The sequence below is a fragment of the Drosophila yakuba genome, chromosome 2R (assembly GCF_016746365.2).
Source record: "Drosophila yakuba strain Tai18E2 chromosome 2R, Prin_Dyak_Tai18E2_2.1, whole genome shotgun sequence".
NCBI lineage: Eukaryota > Metazoa > Arthropoda > Insecta > Diptera > Drosophilidae > Drosophila > Drosophila yakuba.
Genome location: NC_052528.2, coordinates 473,639 through 483,676, shown reverse-complemented (window position 1 = coordinate 483,676; position 10,038 = coordinate 473,639). Strand labels below are relative to the sequence as shown.

The 10,038-nt window shown below is 38.0% G+C and overlaps 1 long non-coding RNA gene across 1 annotated transcript; it reads left to right on the top strand.

The window, feature by feature from the left end:
- The first annotated feature begins 650 nt into the window (after nucleotides 1–650).
- On the top strand, nucleotides 651–6,170 carry LOC120321104. Its single transcript, XR_005560661.2, has 2 exons — nucleotides 651–997; nucleotides 5,402–6,170. It is a non-coding gene; the product is annotated as an uncharacterized LOC120321104 (long non-coding RNA).
- The last annotated feature ends 3,868 nt before the right edge of the window (nucleotides 6,171–10,038 follow it).

Below are 10,038 nucleotides of genomic sequence, written 5' to 3'. Positions count from 1 at the left end.
TTTATAAGACTTATCAAACCTGTAGCGAAATTCGTATATTTGTATCGCTATTTCGCTCCATTCCATTCTTGTCGTAAAAAAAAGTTTTTATGAAGTCTTCTTCTACTCTATTTATACCCGTTACTCGTAGAGTTAATGGGTAAGTTAACTGGAGTTACTTTTTGCTTATGTCCGGCTTAATAAAAACACTTTGGAGCTTTCGAGAGGAAAGCTAAGCTTTGCTGAAGAACGTAGCCAGCGACAAAGCCAACGACGTTGCCGGGGACAGAGACGAGGGCAGTCGAGATTTGGAGATAACAAGCGTCGGTCATCGCCACGCACTAATTACGTGCAGACCGCACTAGTCTTATCATAATTTGTACAACTACTCGAATAAACATATTGAAATACATCGAATCATAATTGGCGCTCAACTAAATCAAAAACGTACGTTATTAAAAGGAGGCAACTTAATCTAAACACACGATATCAAAAGGAGAAACGCAACACCTGGAGCAGATCTACTCAAGCGGCGATTAAAATAAAAACACTAAATATTTCAATACATCCCACAAGTTGTAAGTACTGGGCGTTGTACTTACAACTTGTAGGATGTATTGAAATATTAATTAATTATTAAAAAAAAAAATAAAAAATTTTTCATAAACACGTGAACTCCACGTCGTGAAGGTTATTGAAGGTTATAAATAACACATTGATGGGCGATAGTGATAAAGAGATCGACGACTTAATATCAAGTTGGAATAGAGTATTAAAAGGGATTAGCCAATTGGAAACAGCAATCGAAAGAAACCCGAAAACAGAAAACAAAACTAGTGAAATGGAGTTATCAGCAAATCAACTAAAAGCAATAGTAGAAAATGCCGTCGGTGGTGCGCTTGCAAGTCAAAAAGAATTATTTGACAAAGAATTACAAGCGATCAATGAACGCATAGGGAAACTTACAGTAAACACACCAGAAGTTGAAACTTACACAGATGCTGAACTTATACCGGGTGTTAGTGTAATGAATCTTTAGACATAGTAAAGTCGCTGCCAGACTTTGAGGGCGAAAGTGAGACATACGTGTCGTGGCGAAAAGCGGCTCATGTCGCTTTTAAAGTTTATGAATCATACGAGGGAAGTTCAAAATATTATCAAGCCCTTGGAATTATCCGTAATAAAATTAAAAACGCTACAAACAACGTGCTATCTTCGTTCAGCACGCCGTTGAATTTTAAGGCAATAATCAATCGCCTTGACTTTACATACGCTGACAAAAGGCCCATTTACCTAATTGAGCAAGAGTTGTCGACGTTGAGACAGGGCGATATGACACTAACAGAATTCTATGATGAGGTAGAAAAGAAATTGACTCTGCTTACAAATAAGACTATAATGACGTGCGATAAACCTTTGTCGATGTCACTCAATGAAAAGTATAGGGCTGATGCGTTACGTGTATTTATAACAGGTACAAAAAAGTCATTGAGCGATATCCTGTTTGCCAAAGGACCCAAGGACTTACCAACAGCCCTTGCTCTAGCACAGGAGGTTGAGTCAAACCACGAGCGTTATCAATTCGCTCTGAACTACTCAAGAAGCTCGCAGGACAAAGGTTCAAAGCCGGAAAAAAATTTTAATAGGGATATAAGTACTAATATGCAAGGCAAGAACCCCTATTTTAGTAAGCGTCAATTTGTGCCTAGTTTCGAAAGCCAAGCAGTTCAAATACCAGTCCAGGCACCGACTCAGCTGTTTGATACTGACGTTTCTATGCGAACCATTCGATCGGACCAACTTAGGCAAGCACCAATCTCGAACCAGGGTAGCTTACCACAATTTCAAAATGTTTGGCCAACTCAACAGCAACAACAAAATAACTCAAGGCCTGTTCAGGCACAAATTGACTATGAACGTACAACAAAGAGACCAAATAGTGGCACTGCCAGGTTTACAGGACCGAAACATCAACGAGTGAACCATTTAGCCGAAGAAGAAGATCTAGAGGAGTCAGATGAAAATGATTATGAACAGGGGGCAACAGCAACTGTTGAAGATATTGACCACGAACTTACAGATTATGACAATGTGCATTTTTTAGCCAAAGGTCCTTGCTACCGTTTATAGAGAGGAAAATAGCAGGGAAAACCATAAAAATCTTAATCGACACCGGCTCTTCAAAAAACTACATACAGCCTCTCACTGAACTTAAGTACATTACGCCCGTACAAAAAGAATTTACAGTTAAGTTTCTTCATGGTTGCAACACGGTGAAATATAAATGCATTGTTGAACTTTTCAGCAAGACCATTCCCTTTTTCATTCTACCGGATCTCTCAAGCTTTGACGCTATATTAGGTTTTGACACTCTTACGCAAATAAATGCAACATTGGACTTAAAAAAGAAAATATTAAAAATCGAAAACTCAGTCGAACCAATTAAATTTGTAAAATGTAATAGCGTTAATTTCTCTGACATAAAAGACATCGTAGTACCAAACCAGATTGCCGACAAATTCCACAGCATGCTAAAAGACCGATTGGGTGTCTTTGCAGAACCAGAAGAGGCACTGCCATTCAATACCAATATTATTGCTACCATACGCACGGAAGATGACCAACCGGTATACTCTAGACTTTATCCATACCCCATGGGCGTAGCAGATTTTGTAAATGAGGAAACAAAGGCATTGTTAAAAGACGGAATTATACGACCTTCGCGCTCACCCTACAACAATCCAGTTTGGGTAGTCGACAAGAAGGGTACAGATGAGAAGGGAAATAAGAAAAAAAGGATGGATATAGATTTTCGGAAGCTAAACTCAAAGACAGTGTACGACAAATACCCGGTGCCAAATGTTGTATTCATCCTTTCAAATTTGAGAAAAGCCAGATTTTTTACCACTCTAGATCTAAAGTCTGGATTTCATCAAATCCTACTTGCAGAAAATGATAGGGAAAAAACCGCATTTTCAGTTGCACATGGAAAATATGAGTTTTGTAGACTTCCCTTCGGCCTTAAAAATGCACCCAGTATGTTCCAACGTGCCATAGATGACGTACTTAGGCCCCAAATAGGAAAGTCTTGTTTCGTTTACGTCGCGACGTTATTATCTTTTCCGAACGACTTGAGGACCATCTGAATCATATCCGTTGGGTACTAGATAGACTACTTAAAGCCAATATGAGGGTGTCTAAGGAGAAATCGAACTTCTTTAAGGAAAGTGTCGCATATTTGGGATTCATAGTATCTAAAGACGGCATCACAACAAATCCTAAAAAAGTAGAGGCTATCCTTAACTATGAAGAACCCACTAACTTGTTCAACGTTAGATCCTTTTTAGGGTTAGCAAGCTATTATCGCTGTTTTATAAAGAACTTTGCCTCAATAGCTCGACCTTTGAATGAAATCCTCAAAGGAGAAAACGGAAAAGTTTCCGCCGCTCGTTCTAAGAAGATACCCATTATTTTTGATGACAAGCAACGCTCTGCATTTGAGAAGCTGAAAAATATCTTAGTGTCTGAAAATGTAATGTTACCTTACCCAGACTACACAAAGCCTTTTGATTTAACTACGGACGCTTCAGCTCTTGGTCTGAGCGCAGTTTTATCACAAAACGGCAAGCCTATTACGATGATATCTAGATCCTTAAAAGGTAGAGAGCTTGGTTTCGCAACAAACGAAAGAGAGCTTCTAGCCATTGTATTTGCTTTAAAAACATTAAAGGACTATCTGTATGGCGCTAAAAATCTGAATATTTACACGGACCATAAACCACTATCATTTGCCGTGTCAGATAAAAACACAAATGCTAAAATCAAAAGGTGGAAGGCATTTGTAGATGAGCACAACGCAAAAATTTTGTATAAGCCAGGGAAGGAGAACCATGTCGCAGATGCACTATCCAGGCAGGCAATCCACGCTTTAGAAAGCGACCTTCAGTCAGATATGGCAACTATACATAGCGAACTTTCGCTTTCATATACTATTGAAACAGTTGACAAGCCAGTCAACTGCTTTAGAAACCAAATATTAATAGAAGAAAGCACAGAGGATAATACTCGCAGCTTTATTATATTTGGTAGCAAGTCAAGGCACGTTATACAATTCGTAAATAAGGAATCGTTAATAGGCAGAATTCGCGACATAGTTAAACAGGACGTCGTAAATGCAATATTCTGCGGATTGCCCATACTAGCATTCATCCAGAACAGACTTATAGAAGAGTTCCCGGCAACGACTTTCCGGCATACAAAAAAATTGGTGATCGACATCTATAGCAAAGAGGAACAAAAAGAAATAGTAGCAGTTGAACACAGCAGGGCGCACAGGGCAGCGCAGGAAAACGTTAAACATATTCTGCAAGATTATTTTTTCCCAAAGATGTCCCAACTGGCAGCCAGTATAGTAGGTAACTGCCTGGTTTGTAGAAAAGCCAAGTACGTACGTCATCCGCAGAAACAAGTCCTTGGGACAACGCCTATTCCTTCACAAATCGGCGAGACATTACACATTGATATTTTCTCTACAGACAGGAGATATTTCCTGACCTGTATAGATAAATTCTCCAAATTTGCAGTTGTTCAACCCATAGGTTCTAGAAATATAGCTGACATAGAGCCCGCAATAATGCAATTAATGAATCTCTACCCAAATTCAAAGACAATATTTTGCGATAATGAACCATCAATAAACTCTGAGTCAATCAGGTCACTTTTATCAAACCGGTTCAATGTTCAAGTGAAAAATTCACCACCCTATCATAGTACCTCAAACGGACAGGTGGAAAGGTTCCACAGTACACTGTTAGAAATTGCACGATGCCTAAAACTAGAAAAAGGCATAGGTGATACGGTAAATCTCATACTTCAAGCTACAGTGGAATACAACAAAACAGTACATTCGGTCACTAATAAAAAGCCGATCGACATTATGCATGCAATGCCCTCAGAATTTGCAGAGGAAATCTCAGAAAAAATAGACAGAGCACAAGAAATACAATTAAGAAGAATTAATAAATCAAGATGTGACAGAACTTTCCAGGTCGGGGACACTGTCTTTGTAAAGCAAAACAAACGACTCGGAAATAAACTTACCCCACGCTACAGAGAAGAGAAAATTGAAGCAGACATTGGGACAAGTGTCTTAATAAAGGGGAGGGTAGTGCATAAAGATAATTTACGTTAGGATTATTATTTTTTTTGTTTAAGTCCGTCATTTATATCTTAGTAGTGTCAATTTGTATACTTACCTAAACATTTATAAAATTTAGACAACTACCCCAAACTTTCAGTACAAAATAAAAAATCGTCAACTCCTTAGGTACAGCCTAAAAGTAAATCTTGAACGACCTTCTCTAACGATTTCAAAAACTTTAAATTCACGCAACTAAAACCTTTCGACCCAAAAATTAAGCAGCAAAACAACAATAGACATTAAAATCAAAAAGCACAGCTTACAGAACAATAACTCAGAATAAAAAACAAAAACCCACCAGTGTTATTAATGGCCTTCTTCATCCTATTCCTACATCATGATAAAAAACAAATTTAATCAACGAGCGTTGTACATTATTATTATTATCACTATTATTAACCATCAATGTACTTGCAATTTATATTTTTTGTATTCTATAAAAATTTAAACAAAATGTTAAAGAAAGCTCTTAAATCGTATCGGCCTAAACAACATACTTGATTGCGGCAACCGGAGAGAACAAATCGACACTTCAATCACCAAAATACATTGAGTTCTCCCCCACCAACTACTCTACCCAACATGCGCATTGTGACGACACTACAAGACCACCAGGGCCAACGTCAAACAAAGCACCGATCGTTAGGATTCCCGTTCATCATCAACCATATAATTTGAAAACACTGAGGACAGCATTCATCTTAGTAAGGGAGGAGTTAACTGGAGTTACTTTTTGCTTATGCCCGGCTTAATGAAAACACTTTGGAGTTTTCGAGAGGAAAGCTAAGCTTTGCTGAAGAACGTAGCCAGCGACAAAGCCAACGACGTTGCCGGGGACAGAGACGAGGGCAGTCGAGATTTGGAGATAACAAGCGTCGGTCATCGCCACGCACTAATATACGAATTCGGCTCATTACGTGCAGACCGCACTAATCTTATCATAATTTGTACAACTACTCGAATAAACATATTGAAATACATCGAATCATAATTGGTAGACTAGATTCGTTGAAAAGTATGTAACAGGCAGAAGAAAAGCGTTTCCGACCATGTAAAGTATATATATTCTTCATCAGGAACAATAGCCGAGTCGATCTGCCCATGTCCGTCTGTCCGTCTGTTCGTCCGTCTGTCCGTCCGTAGAGTGGGCGTGGCAAAAAGTTTTTTGGTAAATCGATAGAAAATAACAAGACTAATATAAAAATGAAATATTCAACTGCCTCATAGTTATACCCGTTACTCGTAGAGTATAATGGTATACTAGATTCGTTGAAAAATTTCAAAACATTTTTCAAAAGTGTGGGCGTGGCAGTTTTGGGCGGTTTGTGGGCGTTAGAGTAGGCGTGGTAACATGAATCGACAAACTTGCGCTGCTTCTATGTCCCTGGAGTCTGTATGCTTTATCTCAACTTTCTAGCTTTTGTAGTTCCTGAGATCTCGACGTTCATACGGACGGACAGACGGACATGGCCAGATCGACTCGGCTATTGTTCCTGATCAAGAATATATATACTTTATATGGTCGGAAACGCTTCCTTCTGCCTGTTACATACTTTTCAACGAATCTAGTATACCATTATACTCTACGAGTAACGGGTATAACTATGAGGCAGTTGAATATTTAAATGGAAGCGTATCAGAAAATACAATCGTCTGTAAAGCGAGTCAAGTATGACCCTTCCTTCATTTATTCATAAAGGTGAGCAAGATGTACTTAAAACTATTGAGAAGGTTAGGAAATGTTTCACCTGTGAGGACGAGTCATACATTAAAAGAAATTGTCTAAAATGAGACAACAAATGTTTAAGATGCCGGATATAGAGCGGCTCAATGCAAGGTAGAATTCGTCGCAGAGAGAACTTAAATGTAGCACAGATGGAAGGCGAGACCCAGCTACCAAGCGTGTTTACGTCTTCAGGTCTGGAGTTGAAGTACATTGCGTTTGGAAAGGTAATTTTCAACGGATAAGTGGATACTGGAACAGATCTTCGGTTGCAACGAAGTATCTATTTGAAGAGAAGAAAACTTGACAGGGGGTGAAAAATGTTTGATTGGAATTTGAGAAAGTCAAATCGTAACTTTTGGAATTCTGATAATCCCTGTTCAATTAGATGGCATAAATCTCAACGTAGAACTCCACGTAATAGCTGATGAAGACATAAAATTTAATGCGATATTAGGTAGAACTCTTTTACATGCAAATCACAAAGAATGGCACCAAGTTCATATCAAAATCAGACAGGCAGGTTGTGACAGGACTCAAAAAACAGGGAAAACATTGAATTGTTGAACGAGTTTCAGAGTTTGTGCATGGTATCCACAGAGCAAGCTTGCCCAAGAGTTGTCGCATTTGCAACATTCGGCACGAGAGGTTGTAAAATGTATAATAGGAGAGTACAAGCCAAAAAGGAACGGTTATTTTCAGGTTGAGGTGAAGATTTTTCTTACAGACGAAACACCGGAGTTTCAGCCTAATCAACCCAACCAACGGTTATTTCCATTTTCTAGTAGAGGCCAACTGCGAAAAGTAAACATCATATGTTACACAGATAGGATATTACGAGTTTTTGTACGTGCCCTTCGGCATATCAAACTCACCAGCGATGCTCACAAGATTTATAATGACAGTTCTAAGAGAACTGTATTATGCGAGAAGAATACGCCTAATTATTTATTTCTGGAGAAGGGAAGGTCTCGCTCAAAGTAAATTTGTGAATATTTTGTAGTTCTCCATACAAAGGTTTCTTAGCCGGGGTAAAAGTATTTTTGTCTTAGCATGGCCATACTAATTACAATTATGAAATAAAAATTTTTAAGTAAGAGCTTATAAATTATACAAATGTGTTTTTTTTTATAGAAATTTTTTTTTTTAATATTTTTATGCCTATGTATGATTATACTATAGTACAAATATTTATGAAATGAAAATTTTTAATCTGTCTTTATGAACAGTCTGCTTTTTATTTTTGTTATTAGATATTAACCTTTATCATTTTCTCCTATTTCCGTTACTTTATACGGACCTGTACATTTAGATTCTAGCTTATGACCTTTTTCGTTTTTTAATAAAACCTTATTTCCTACTGATATAGTTTCTTGCTTACCAATATGTATGAACGTTCATTGACTTCTTTCCACTGTTTCAACTGTCTGGTGATGGTGTGTAGTTGATGTTATATTTTTATACACGTTACTCGTAGAGTAAAAGGGTTTACTAGATTCGTTGAAAAGTATGTAACAGGCAGAAGGAAGCGTTTCCGACCATGTAAAGTATATATATTCTTGATCAGGATCAATAGCCGAGTCGACTTGGTCATGTCCGTATGAACGTCGAGATCTCAGGAACTACAAAAGCTAGAAAGTTGAGATTAAGCATACAGATTCCAGGGACATAGACACAGCGCAAGTTTGTCGATTCATGTTGCCACGCCCACTCTAACGCCCACAAACCGCCCAAAACTGCCACGCCCACACTTTTGAAAAATGTTTTTATAGTTTTTCATTTTTGTATTGGTCTTATAAATTTCTATCGATTTGTCAAAAAACTTTTTGCCACCCCCCTCTAACGCCCAGAAACCACCCAAAGCTGCCACGCCCACACTTTTGAAAAATGTTTTGATATTTTTTCATTTTTGTATTAGTCTTGTAAATTTCTATAGATTTGCCAAACAACTTTTTGCCACGCCCACTCTAACGCCCACAAACCGCCAAAAACTGTCAGTGTTGAAGACTCTCCTTTGCACTTTCACTGAGTAACGGGTATCAGATAGTCGGAGAACTCGACTATAGCGTTCTTTCTTGTTTTTTTGTTTTTTTTTATCTGGTCTAAACGATTTGCCCTATTCATATAAGGTTTTTTGATGATTTTGTTATGCTTAACGTAAATTGTAAGCAGAAATTGTAGAATTAGTACTATTGTAATGATCAGTAATAAGATCCACAACGCATTTATATCGTCTGTGTGATCAATAATTTTTTCGTTTTTAACTACGTTGGCAGTATTGTCTTTTCCCTCACTTCAATCGCTAAACCATCCCATTTTTTAGTTTATATTCAATGAAACGTTTTTTGAAGGAAAAAGTGAGATTTTCTATTAATAAGTATTTCTCATGATTATTATATTATTTTCTTCTTCTAGAAAATCAAAAATAATAATTTTTACGTTTAGGAATTAAGAATTGTTATATTTTGTCATTTTTAAAAAAATTTTGCAGACGTGGAAATATTAGTTGTTAATATATGTGGTTGGCTCACATATTTGTTTACAATAATAAAAAAAATTGTCCAACCGCATTGTTAGTAAAAAGCCTAACAGATATTAGTGTTTTTCAAGCCGCGGTTTCCCGCATCGGCTTGAATTTAGAAATTAAAACTAAGGCAAATTGGGTCATTGGCATTTATTTATCCAGCCCGTTTGCGTTGTTTCGCACCTTGCGAAAGCTTGTTCAATGTTCAATGTTTTTCAGACGCTCTTTGTAGCATTGCCGGGATGTCTCGTCTCTGGCCAACTGGGTCATTTCCTTGACCAGTCGGCGTTGTTGTGTAGCTTTACCCTTTTTCCGGAGCGTTTGTGCTTCTTTGGTTCCTTCCTTTCCTGCCTTGCCCGGTACTCAGCTATTGTGAGTGGGCGTGGTCCATCTGCACGGTTTTGCTGCAGAGCTTCTTCTAACGTTGGCAAGTCCCTTTGTATCGTGGGCTGCGCGTTTAAAAATTGTGCCTCCTCTGCCATCAATTGTTGCGTGTTGTTATTATTTTTGCAAAAATTTTATCGGTGATTTGGTTGACAAGGTGGCAAGGCAAGGTGGTTGTCAGGCGGAGGCGAGACTTAGTCTCATGTCCTGATGTCCTGACGTCCTGAG